At 38.3% G+C, this 14,012-nt stretch overlaps 1 pseudogene; it reads right to left on the bottom strand.

The window, feature by feature from the left end:
* Positions 1 to 400: 400 nt before the first annotated feature.
* Positions 401 to 2,581, bottom strand: LOC114493065 (annotated as a pseudogene).
* Positions 2,582 to 14,012: the final 11,431 nt, after the last annotated feature.

Raw genomic sequence — 14,012 nt, 5'->3', positions numbered from 1 at the left:
TGAAAAAGTCCCATTAAAGCCCCTAACTAAAGGAAAAGGAAAAAAAAAGGAACAGAAATAAAAGAAACGATGACCCATATCCTCTCCCAACCCCACCCTGGAAAACTACAGCAGTGTCCCTTTCTTGGGTTGACCTGTGCAAAGAGCACCCTTCTACCTATGCAAAGGAGCAGATTAACAGTGAAGGCTGAGGGAAATGTGCCCCCTGCCCCCAGCAGCAATGCACTTCTATATAAGGAGAGGCTGTCACTCAAAGAGAAAACTCTAGTTCATAACTAGTTCCCATGCCCTACCTAGTTCATATCATTTCCTCAATAGATTCAGAATCTGGATGACTGATATAACTACGTTGTATATATGTATGTATGTATGTATGTATGTATGTATGTATTAGGGTTTGCAGAGCCGGCTGAGACTTTATTTTGGGTAAAAAACACTTGATTTGGGTTTTAGTCTGGAGCATAGGTAAGAGGGGGTCCCCAGGCAGTAAACTCCCCCACCCAAGGGTGAGCTGAGGACTGGGGCTGAGCCTCAGGTGGGTCTCCTGTGCCCTCTGGGCCCCCGCACAGCTCCTTTCCTGCCAGCTCGGAGGACAGGAGGGACCGCAGTGTTGGTTCACTTGGGCAGGACATCAGATGACTCAGGCACCAGCTTCCCATTGAGGGTCTAAATCTTCCTCACAACCACCATCTTGGAGGAGCTGGCGCTGCTGCGGCTCAAGGATCCAGAGGCCCCACCAGAGTCCACACTGTCCTGGAAGCCCAGGTCATCGTTGAGGTTCAAATAGGCTGGGCTCAGCCCACCTGAGTCGCCACTGGTGGTCTTGGTATGGATACTCATATTCTGTATCTCGGACCCCAGCTGGTTCTCCTCACCCTCCAGCAGCTTGTGGTCAACAGGTCCAGGGCCAGCTTGACATTCATGAACTCCTAGTACTATGCAGCTTCTAGGCCATGTCCTGCTCAGTGGTTCTCAGAGCAGCTTCCAGCTCAGCCATTTGGGCCTGAGCAACCTGGATGGCCAGCTCACCACACTGCTTGGCATCAATGATGGTGGCATCCAGGGAAGCCTTCAGGTCTTTGAGGCCGTCCATCTCAGCCTGAAGTTGGCTGATGTTCTAGTTTACCTCAGAAATCTCTGACTTTGTGTGATCCAGATCATCCTGTGTTTCCCAGCAGATGTGTGCAGCCCCTCATACTTGATCTGGTGCATGGTTTCGGCCTCAGCCCAGCTGCAGTTGGTGATCTCCTTGTCCTGGGCCTTGACCTCAGCAATGCTGTTGTCCAAATCTAGGGAGCAATTGTTGTCCATGGACAGCACCATGGACATATCGGAGATCTGGGTCTGCAACTCATGAATCTCCTTTTCATACAGCTGCCTGTAGAAGTTGATCTCATTGGTCAGCCTTGCCCTGTGGACTCCAGCTCTACCTTGTGCTTGTAAGCTTCACCCACATCCTTCCTGATGAGGAAGAGTTCATTTTCTGTCTCTGTGCACTTGTTGATCTTGTCCTCATACTTACTCTTCAAGTCTTCCACCAGCCCTGCATGTTTCCAAACTCTGCCTCTAGCCTCAGTTTCTCCTGGGTCAGCCTTTCCAGCTGCCACTGAAGGTTCTTGATGTAGCTCTCCAACATGCCATTCATGTTACTCTGAGTTATCTGCTGCTGCTGCAGAAAGGTCCAATTGGTCTCCAGAATCTTATTCTGCTGCTCCAGACTCCACACCGTACCAATGAAGGAAACAAATTTGTTATTGAGGCTCTTGATCTATTCCTTCTCCTGGTTGCATATGACCTGGATGTTGGGGTCCACCTCCATCTTCAGGGGGCTCAGCAGGCTCTGGTTCACTTGGATGATTCTGATGTTTCCCATATGCCCAGCTCTGCCAAAACCCTCAGCCAGATTCATGTTGGCACCCAGGCTAATATGGTAGCTGCTGCCCACCTGGGAAAGAGCCGATGCTGGGCCCACTCGAGTCTAAGCAGCTGCTGAAGGCCTGGGGACCAGAGGTTGACACCTTGTAGGTCTTCTGGGTCACCCTTGTGGCCATGGTGGAGGCTGGAGTGGAGGTGAGGAGGCTAAACCAGACAGGGATTCAAGAAAGAGCCAAAAGCTCTTGCTTCTCAACTATGTTGTACTTGAACTATAAATGTAAGTAACAGCATTTGTTGCCTTTCAATCTCATGGCCTTAACACAAGACAAATAATTTGTGAAGAAATGTTGAAATGAATCTTGGATTTGCACGCACTCTACCTAAACTACTAAAGATAGAAATGCTGAGAAGAAAGATGGAATGAGCATATCACAGCAAGAATAAGCACCTACCTGTAGAACTGAGAAAATGAACAATGTCTGAAAGGTTATTGATGTGTTTGCTTTTTTCACTGGCAATGTCCTCCTCCCTCCTTCCTTTCCTTACTGTCATCACCCCTCATAAAAGCTTCTAGAACTCTCTCCTCACTGCACTACTGCCTAGAATGTTTTAAAAAATGTAGAACTCCTCAAACTTCTTGTTCATTCCACTGCTGTAATTCTTCTCTTTGTGTTTATGTTAGTAAGTCAGCTTTAAAGAAAAGTGCCACAAGGAACATAAATATACCTTGTCTTCGATTAACCTCTATACCAAGTGCAGAGCAAAATCATAAATAGTGCACATGCTAGAAATGCTTATTGAGCTTTCCCGTACCAATCTTGAACCCTTAACAATCTAAAGATATAAAAACAGTTATTAACCAACAAGAGACCCTTCTTTCTTAGCCTAACAGCACATACCTTACAGAATTTGGTGGTGATGTCCATGTCTTTATGATCATCACCTTTCCCTAATGTCGGGAGCCGACCAACAGCTGACCCTTGACACAGTCAAGAAGGGTGAGACGCATCTGCACAGCAGAGGTGACTGTGGCTGGATCTCCTGTCTATCTCTTCCTGTATGCCTGTCCCTAATAGCAATAGGTGGTGGAATTTTTGGATACCTGTGTGTTATAACAAAAAAACTGCATGATGCCTCTGATTCTACACTAAATGACTTGCTGACCACAGAATAGAGACCCCTAGCAACCCTAATGTTGCCTGCTTCCCCCACCTGGGAAGTTAAGGAAAAAATTAAACTATGGGCAGACCAGCTGCCAGAACGCTGAAGGAAGCTGTTGCTAGGAATGTTTCTTAGGGAGACACCACTTGAAAACTTAAGATTTATTAGAGCTACTACGCTTCCCATACCCTGGGCAGGCGTGTATAGAAACAAGGAGTTCTAGTTGAAAATAATAATCTCAATACATGGAAACGAATACAAAACATACCCCCCGCCAAGATGTATAAATCAAGAAACCTAGGCAAAAAACCAGTTACCTAATTGAGAGAAATTTAACCTTAACAGATAATAGTTGATTTCTATATAACCTATAAATCACCCCTTGTACCCTTTTAATTTAGACCAATCCCTAGAATCTTAATAGACACCTAGTTACTAATTGGCACCTGAAAGTTTGTGCCCGTATAGCTTCATTGGCTATCTGATTAATGACCCTCTTGGTCAAAATAACCTTTGTTTAATATGGTTGATCTGTGGGACCTCCTGTACTTTTTGGTTATTTCTTTGTTTAACATGATTGATCTGTAAAATCTTCTGTGTTTTTAGAAATTATTTCTGTGGTAACTGTTTCTGTTTTAATAATCACACTATGCACTGAATGTTGTCTAACCTCCCCTATAAAAATAAAGATTGATTTTTCTCAAGGAGTCAGTTGGGCCCAAAAAGCCTGGCCATCCTCAGGCACCCCACCAGGTGTCTCGCTTCAGTCACTTTGCCCTAGCTGTGCATACTTCGGGGACCCTGAGACTCCGCTGAGGCTGGACCCTGGCACCCTAAAGACTCTTCCAAAGTCTGAGGAAAAATAATGCTCCTGCTCATGAGTCAAGAGCAACAACTGAATAGATGTGTTATCAATGCCAGTCTAAATGTGGCTCTTTATTACATAGACTGTCCAATTTCTATTGAAAACCATGATGGAATTTCTAGATAAGATTTTTAAAAAACACCAATTTGTCATTTAAACTGTGAAAGCATGTTATCTTTATGAATTACAAGATAGAAAATGGGGTAAGGAGAGTGGCTGCTAGTGCACATGAGATTTCTTTTCAGGGGAACAAAATTGTTCTCTGATTAGGTTGTGGTGATAATGGTACCACCTCATGCATATACTAAAAACCACTGAATTGTGTGTACACTTCAAATTAGTAAAGTTTATGGCATGCAAATTTCTTAATAAAGCTATTAAAGAAAAGGAAAATAAAAAGAAAGCCCAGAAGTGGTTTCTCACACCAGTTATTCCAGTAAAATGTAGGGTCCACAGGCAGGTCTTGGGGTTGGGGGTGCAATTAAAAGGAACCCTCCTCAACTATGATGTCTGCATGTGCAAGAGCTAGGAATGAAAGGAAAAAGAAAACTAACAGTTTACATTTTATTAAGTATTAAGAGCTTTAATTAAGCCCTATTGTTTGCTATTTACATGATACAACATTGCTCTTAACTGAGATTACAAATATCAGCTCACATTCCACACACTGGCAAAAATCAGAAAGCAAAAGACTGGCCAGTGTTGAAAGGAAGGAAGGGATGTAAGACATGCCCTGGTGGTGGGGTACAGACTGCTACCACCATTCTGAAGAGCAACTCAGTAGTACTTAGACAAGTTAAAGTATACACACCCAGCAACCGCACTCCTGAGTCCGGAGGGGTGATGTACAAGATTATTCACCACAGAGCTGTTTGTGGGGATAGGGAGCTGGGAGCAATGTAGTTGTCCATCATTATGGAGGAACAAAAGTAAAAGGCAGTGAACCCCACAGGATATGGAATATTACTTAGCTGTTAAAAGCAAAGGTTTAGCTGTACATAAAGCTTCAAGAATGGATATTAAAAACACAACTCAAAGTATAAAGACAAAAAGCAAAAGCAGAATGAATAATTTCATAATACAGTACCATTTATGGAAATAAAAAACACATGCACACAAAACACTACTGGTTTTAGAAAACCATCAACAAATAAAACAATGCACATCAAACATATTAGAATGACTACTTTCGAAGGCAGGAAATAGGGGAATGTGAGCAGAGAATGAGGAAAAAAGGGAGTAAATAAATAAAAGCATGGAATGAAAGAAGGGCATTTGTAATGACCAAGGATAACAGTGTTCTCTGAACTGAGCAAACTGATGAACTCAACCATTTGCTCCAGGGAATGAGAGGTGTGACAGAGGATGAGATAAGTTGTGTGTAGCAATTACCTCTAATACTTCAACTGTGGTGTTTCTTCATGAACTTTCTTTTTTAATTCTTTTTTGTTTGTTTTATTAAAATTTGGGGAGTGACATTGGTTAACAAAATTATGTAGGTTTCAGGTGTACAATTCTATAATACATCATCTGTGTATTATATTATGTGTTCACCATCCAAAGTGAAGTCTCCTTCCATATCCATTTATCCCTGCTTTACTGTCTTCTGTCTCCCCCAATCCCCTTTCCCTCTGGTAATCACCAAATTCTTGTCTATGTCTTTGAGGTTTTTTCCCTTAATCCCTTTATCTTCCCTTCCAACTCTCCTCCCCTCTGAAGCTGTCATGGTTCTCTGTCTCTGTGAGTTGGTTTCTATTTTGTTAATTTTGCTCATTAGATTCCACATATGAGTGAAATCATATGGTATTTGTCTTTCTCTGACTGGCTTATTTCACTTAGCATAATGTTCTCCAGGTCCATCCATGATATCTCAAAGTATAGGATCTCCTTCTTTTTCATGGGCCAAGTAGTATTCCATTGTGTAAATGTACCAAAGCTTTTTTATCCACGCACGTACTGATGGGCACTTGGGTTGCTTCCATAGCTTGGCTATTGTAAATAACCTGCAATAAACCTAGGGTTGCGTACATTCCTTCAAATTAGTATTTTAGTTTTCTTTGGGTATATTCACAGAAGTGGAATTGCTGGGTCATAAAGCGGTTCCATTTTTAATTTTTTGAGGTAACTCCATATTGCTTTCCACAGTGACTGCACCAATCTGCATTCCACCAAGAGTGCACAAGGGTTCCCATTTCTCCACATTCTTGCTAACACTTATATGTTTATTTATTGATGATGACCAGTCATACATGTGTGAGGTGGTATCTCATTGTAGTTTTAATTTGCATTTATCTGATGATTAGTGACATTGGTGTTTTTATATGGCTACTGGCCATTGGTATGTCCTCTTTGGACAAGTGTCTATTCATGTCTTTTGCCCATTTTTAATTGGATTATTTGTTTTTCGGGGGGTTTTTTTGGTGGTGAGTTTTATAAGTTCTTTGTAATTTGAGGATGTTATATCCCTTTATCAGATGCATCAGTGGTAAATTTATTCTCCCATTCAGTGGGTTGCCTTTACATTTTGTTGATGGTTTCCTTTGCTGTGCAATGAACTTTGAAATCATTCTTGATCATCTACAAGTTCATTGAGATATTGCAGATTGATCTTTTCCAAAGCTGCTTTCAGATCACTGCTCAATCCCTGAGAAAGGTAAACAATTACACTTGTATGAAATTTCATTTGATCTTTCCCATGATTTTTTGCTAATAATATGTACACTTCATCTCAGATTACCAGTCAAGATGGTGGAGTCAGTAAACACTGCACTTGCCTCCCTCCTCCCATGACCACATCAAAATTCCAACTAAATAATAAAACAACCATCACTAAGAACCACCTGAAGACTACTTTAAAATGCAGAAACCAGTGTCTTCTCTATATCCTAGGTTACCACTGCATTTCTAGCACCAGCAAATTCCACATTATAGTCATATCCACTTTGTGACCATTTACTAAACATGGAAGCCTTAAGGCTGGACCCTTACATCATATACAAAAATAAATTCAAAATGGATCAGAGATCTAAATATAAAAGCTAACACTTAAAACTCTTAGAAGAGAATATAAGGTGAATGCTTCATGACACTGAATTTGGGAATGATTTCTTGAATATAACACCAAAATAACAAGCAATAATAAACAACAGAGATTGATAAGTTGGACTTCATTAAAATTAAAAACATTCATGTGTCAAATACACTATCAGTAGAGTGAAAGATAACCCCTGACAAGAGAGGAAATATTTGAAAATCATGTATCTTATAAGGATTGATATCCAGAATACATAGAAACTCCTATAATTTAACAACAAAAACCAACAAACACTATTTAAAATGGGCAAAGGACTTGCATAGAAGACTTGCAAATGGCCAATAACAAAATGAAAAGATGCGCAACATCACTACTAAGTAGGGACATGCAAATCAAAACCACAATGAAATATCACTTCACATCCATTAAGATGGCTGTTATCAAAAACAAAACAAATAGCCCTGGCTGGGTCATTGAGTTCGTTGGTGTCATCCCAATACACAAAGGTTGTGGGTTCAGTTCCTGGTCAGGGCACATACAAGAATCGACCAATGAATGCACAGATAAGTGGAACAACAAATAAGTGTTTTTCTCTCTCTCTTCCTTCCCCTCTCTCTCTTAAAAAAATCAGTAAAATCCCCAAAAAGCTACACAAAACAAACAAACAAAAATCCCAAATCACAAGTTGTGGCAAGGATATGAAGAAATTGAACACGTGTGCATTGCTGGAAATGTAAAATGGAGATACCTATGTCTTTTGATTGTGAATATTGTACCAACCTTGCATCCCCTGAATAAATCTCACATGATCATGGTATATGATCTTTTCAGTGTATTCCTGGATCAGGTTTGCTAATATTTTGTTGAGCATTTTAGCATATATGTTAATCAGGGGCCTTGCCCTATAATTTTTTTTGAGCGTCTGTTTATATCTGGTTTTGGATAGGATAATGTTGTCTTGTACAACTAGTTTGAGAGTCTTCCCTCCTTTTGAATTTTTTGGATTAGTTTGAGAAGGATAGGTGTTAGTTCTTTGATCCATGGTAAAATTCACCTGGGAAGTCATTGGTACAGGACTTCAGTTTACTGGGAGATTTTTGATTGCTGCTTAGATTTCATTAGTTGCAATTGGTCTAGTCAGATTTTCTGATTCTTCCTGATTCATTTTTGGAAGATTGTATACTTCTAGAAATGTGTGCATTTTATTCAGGTTGTTCAATTTGTTGGCATATAGTTGGTAAAATTTTCTTATAATCTTTTGTATTTCTGTGGTGTCAGTTGTTCCTTTTTTTCATTTATGATTTTATTAGACCCTCTTTGTTCCTTCCTTTATGAGTCTAGTTATCATTTCAAAGAACAAGCTCTTGGTTTCATTGACCTTTTTATTGTTTTTTTTTTTTTTTAGTCCCCATGTTATTTATTTCCACTCTAGTCTTTATTATTCCTACCCTTCTACTTACTCTAAGCTTTGTTGTTCTTTTTCCAGGTCTTTAGGAGTAAAGTCAGATTGTTTGAGATTTTTCTTGCTTCTTGAGGTAGGCCTATAATGCTATGAATTTCCCCTTAAGACTGCTTTTGCTGTGAACTACAGATATTGGTTATTGTGTATTCATCTTCATTTGTTTCAAGGCAACTTTTTTTTCTTCCTTGATCTCATTGTTGACCCATTTATTGTTTAGTAACATGTTATTTAGCCTCCATATGTTTCTGTGTTTTCCAGTTTTTAAAATTGTAATTGCTTTCTAATTTCATACCATTGTGGTTGGAGAAGATGCTTGTATGATTTCAATCTTCTAGACATTATTAAGACTTGTTTTGTGTTCTAATGTGTGGTCTGTCCTAGAAAATATTTCATGTACACTTGAAAGGAATGTATATTCTGCCACTTTGGGATGAAATACTCTGTAAATATCAATTAAATCCATCTGGTCTAGAGTATCATTTAAGGCCACTGTTGCCTTGATTTTTTGTCTGTCAACTGGGTGTTAAAATCCCCTATTATGACTGTGTTACTTTCAACATTTCCCTTTATGTCCATCAAAATTTTCTTTATATATTTATTAGGTGCTCTCATTTTGGGTGCATATGTGTTCACTAAGGTTATAGCCTCTTGTTGGACTGATCCCTTTAGCACTATGTAATATTCTTCTTTGTCTTTTCTTATGGCCTTTGTTTTGAAGTCTCTTTTATCTGATATAAGTATTGCTACACAGATTTTTTTTCCCATTTGCATGGAATATCTTTTTCCATTCCCTCACTTTCAGTCTGTGTGTATCTTTCATTCTGAGGTGGGTCTCTTGTAGGCAGCTTGTATATGAGTCATGTTTTCTTATCCATTCAGCTACTCTATGTCTTTGATTGGAGCATTTAGTCAATGTACTTTTAAGATTATTGAGAAGTACTTACTTATTGCCATTTTGTTCTTTCTACCTATGTTTCTTTCTCTGTCTTTTTCTATCTTTTTCTTCTTTAAGAAGACCCTTTAGTATACTGGTTTGGTGGTATGGAACTTCTTTAGTGTTTTTTTTTTTTGATCTTTATTTTGCTTTCAATTTTAAATGATAGCTTTGCTGGCTAGAGTAGTGTTGGATGTAGGTCCTTGCTTTTCATCACTTTGAATATTTCATGCCAATCCTTTCTGGGTTGAACTGTTTCTGTTCAGAAATTAGCTGACAGCTTTATGGTACCTCCCTTGTAGGTAACTCTTTTTCTTGCTGTTCTTAATGTTCTCACTTTATCTTTAACCTTTGCTATTTTAATTATGATGTGTCTTGGTGTGGGCCTCTTTGGGTTCATCTTGTTTGGGGGGCTTTGCACTCCCTGGACTTCTGTGTCTTTTTCCTTTACCAGGTTAGGAAAGTTTTCAGCCATTATTTCTTGAGATAGGTTCTCTATACCTTGCTCTCTCTCTTCTCCTAATGGTACCCCTGTGATGCAGGTGTTGTTGTACTTGATATTATCCCAGAGTTTCCTTAGAACTTCCTCATTTTTTGAAATTCTTTTTTCTCCTTGTTGCTCTGTTATCTTGTCCTGTAAATTGCTGATTTGATCCTCTGCTTCATTTAACTTGTAGTAGATTCCTTCTGCTACATTCTTTATATCAGATATTGTATTCTTCATCTCTGACTGGTTCTTTTTAATGGTTTCTATATCCCTTTTCATGCTTACTACCTCTTGGTTTAAGTTCTCACTGAGATCATCTATTCTTTCCCTATGGTTCTCGAGCATCATTTTAACCATTGTTTTTAACTCTGCATCTAGCGTCTTGGTTGCTTGCATTTCATTTAATGGGTTTTCTGGGATTTCTCTTGTTCTTTCATTTGCGGCATGATTATTTACCTCCTAATTTTGTCTGATTTTTTGTGTTTTTCTGAATTAGATAGATTTGCTATGACTCACAAACTTTTTATGCTGGCTTTATGATGTAGGTATCTTGTGAGGCTCAGTGGTGCAATATTGTAGATCACCAAACACAGGTGCTCCAGGTATGCTCTTATATTGGTTATGTGCACCCTCCTGTTGTAGCTGAGTCTTGAATGTTGTTGGCTCATTTGTGGGTAGAGTTAACCTTCAGGCTAGCTGACTATAAGGACAGACCTGGGTCAGGGTGTATGTGTTACTACACAGGGGCTGTCCCCTGAAACAGAGTTGATCCCATCAGGGTCTGGTGCTTCATGGAATCCCCCTTTGGGTGCGCTGCTTGTATGGCTAGTTAAGTTGAGCTCTGGTGTGGTCCAAAGCCCACCAGTGGTTGTCTTGGCTCTGGGTCCACTTTGTCATGGTTCTGGTGTCAGATACTGCATGTGACTAGCCTTGGGCTACTATCTGGAACTACCACACAATTCACTGTTTGTAACTGCTCTACCAGGCCTGGGTGTGCATGAGAGGGGCCAAGGTGAGTACAAGAAAACACCCATATTCTGAAAAATGTTTCAGCACACATTCTGGGATGGAAAAACCTGGGTTTGCATCTTAGTTTTTCCATTTATTGCATGATACATGACATTCTAGGAGATTATTATTATAGTACTTGTTTCACAGAATTGTGAGGGTTCTGTGCCATAATCCATGCAAAGAGCTTAGTATCATGACTGCTACAAAATGTGATCAATAAATCTTACCTTTATACTCAATGTTCTTAAGATTCTGGTCCTGTATAGAATGATCTGTTCCAGATGTTGTAACAAAATATCAGAGATTGGGTGGCTAGTTTTCTTGCAGTTCTGGAGGCTGCAAGTATAAGGTGCCATCAGGGTTGGTTAATGGTGAAGCCTCTCCTACTGCCTTATAGACAGCCATATCCTTGTTGTGTCCTCAGATGGCCTTTTGTTTGTTTTTGTATGGAGTGAGAATGAGAGAGAGAGATATCTCTGCTGTATCTTATTATTATTAGGACACAAGTTCTATTAAATTAGGGACATATATCTATGACTTCATTTACCCATAGTTACCTCTTTTAAGACCTTATCTCCAAATACAGTCACATTAGGGGTTAGGGCTTTAACATATGGATTCAAGTGGGACACAGTTCAGTTTATGGCACCCTCCTTAATATGACATTCCCAACTCATCTCTCTCTAGTGACACAAATGCCATGCTCTGCACAGTAATATTTCATGACTAAAATCACATCTTCCCTTTTGTTTCTAGTCAAGAGTCTATCCAGTTCAAAGTTCTCTGAAGATTTCTCTAGTACAAATGAAGAAACAACTCATTTTTCATCTTTGCTCCTTTGGTATTTTCTTCAAACCATTAATATAGGTAAAGTAGGAATAGTATTTATCAATGTACATATGTCTTTTATATACAGTTTTCTCTGTTAAATCCCATAATCATTATATGTAATTATTATTAATAAGCTTATTTTACTAATTTGGCAAGTGAGCCTCCAAGAGGGTATTTAATGGTGCTTATTCAATCAAAATTGAGAACACTAAAATATGTGCTTGTTTGTAGATGATGGTACCATTCACTGATTATGAAGCATTGGAGGAGGAGCAGGTTTTATGGGAAAACATGTTTGATTTGACACGTACTGAGTTTGCAGTGCATGACACATCCAAGTGTGCAAATATTATATCCTTGTTTAATATAGCCGTTCTTAGATTGATGTAGAAGTTGAGCTTTGATTTTCCCATTCTATAATATTGCACAAGTAGGTGATAGGTGGCAAATAACCTCTTTTATTCTATGTGTTAAGAATAGTGCTAAATTATTTCTTGCTCAATGTTCTTTTTCTTCCCACTCTTTCCATGTATTTTAACTTCTACACAGCTAATTTTTAATATCATAGAACTGGACAGGATCTGAAGTGAATAGGATCTTAAGAGATTATCTAAATTAGTTCCCTTTATTTATAGATGAAGAAAGCACAGTATAGCTAGTTAAGTGACTCATCCAAGATCATAGTTAGTACCAAAATAAGAACTAACATTCATATTTTCTAATTCCAATTGAAAGTCTATTCCATTATTCCAGCAATTCCCCCCAAAATATTCTTCAGAACAAAACTATGTGAGAAGCTCAATGAGTGAAATAATTCAAATATAGCTTTTAACACTGAATATAACACTTTCTCTTGGAGAGTTACAGTGAACAACTTGTTTAACTTTACTTAAATCAGCATTTAATGATTTAACCCCTTTCCCACCATATAGATATGATTCAGGCACTCTGAAAAATTCCTTTTAACTACACAATAGGTTGCTGAAGTCAGAAATAAAGTATAATGCTAATAGACAATGCTTTGGGAAATGATGCACTATGCCCTACTTATGACAATGCTGGGCTTAAAGGGAACTTTGTATGTTTAATAGAAAAGTTATCTGGCTGAGATAAGGTGAGGATGATGCAAAGGGAAGAGTTTTGTTTCTATGACAGATTTGTGTTGTTCTTGGAAGACACAGAACACATAAATTAAATAATTTTTTATTAATAACTGAGTATGAGATTGTCTTATTAACCTGCCTAAAATTTGTTAGTTTTATTGCAGGGTGAATTTTTTAAAAAGATTTGATTTCTCCTTGTAAGTGGTGGTGCAAGTACTCTGAATTAGGAGTTGAGGACTTCCAGTTGGAGAATTGTTCTTCTCATGGTAATTTATAGGACACAGTAATGAAGCTGTTGTGCTTTCATTTGTCACAGAAATTTTGGGAAAAACAGGAAAATAATTACACACAGGGTTAGAGTTTGATAGTGAGGAATTAATTTTGTTACTGTAACGTACTAAAGATGGCTACGGAGAGTTAATTGTGATGGAAATCTTAGCCCAGTTTTATGAAAGTGCCCTGACTTGAATTAGAAAGAGAAGTATTATTAATAAAACTTTAAGTTTCTGGTATTTTGGGACTCTCTTTTAGGACTAAACATCATTCATGCAACCTATGTACATCCTGACATTACATATCAGTTTAATCAAAACTATAGATTGTCCTAAAGGGAAAAAGTACAAAATATAAAGCAATACAAATACTTGAAAGAAAATTTACATAATTTTTTAAGCCATTGTAATAAAAGAGAAAGTTCTTATTGTCCTACAGCCAACATGGGTTCCACAAACTTCACTGCTTCTAGTATGTATTATTTTTACACATAATCATTAAGAAAAATTTAAATAAATATTAATTTGCATTTCTATTGTAGTCAAAGCAAGACTATTATTTTATGATTTAATTATAAAATTTATAATTTAAATGTTATAACTAATGAGTCATTGAGCAATATAAATAATTTAACAACAATCAAATATTCCTTCTTGAAAATGTCAGGCTAATTAAAAAATTTTAAATGTTGAAAATAAAGACTATAACATAAAGGTGGAAGGGACATATATATCAATATCCACCCAAGAGTTTGTCAGCTTTACTACAGCTGGATACTAAGAAAAGTCACAGCTCAAGAAATTTTCAATTTTTAAGCCCTGGCTGGCATGGCTCAGTGGATTGAGCACGGGCTGTGAACCAAAGTGTCGCCGGTTCAATTCCAGTCAGGGTACATACCTGGGTTGCAGGCTACAGCCCCCAGCAACTGCACATTGATGTTTCTCTCTCTCTGTCTCTATCTCCTTCCTTTCCCTCT

The sequence above is a fragment of the Phyllostomus discolor genome, chromosome 1 (assembly GCF_004126475.2).
Source record: "Phyllostomus discolor isolate MPI-MPIP mPhyDis1 chromosome 1, mPhyDis1.pri.v3, whole genome shotgun sequence".
Classification (NCBI taxonomy): domain Eukaryota; kingdom Metazoa; phylum Chordata; class Mammalia; order Chiroptera; family Phyllostomidae; genus Phyllostomus; species Phyllostomus discolor.
The sequence above is the reverse complement of the archived record's forward strand: the minus strand, read 5'-3'. Positions and strand labels throughout refer to the sequence as shown.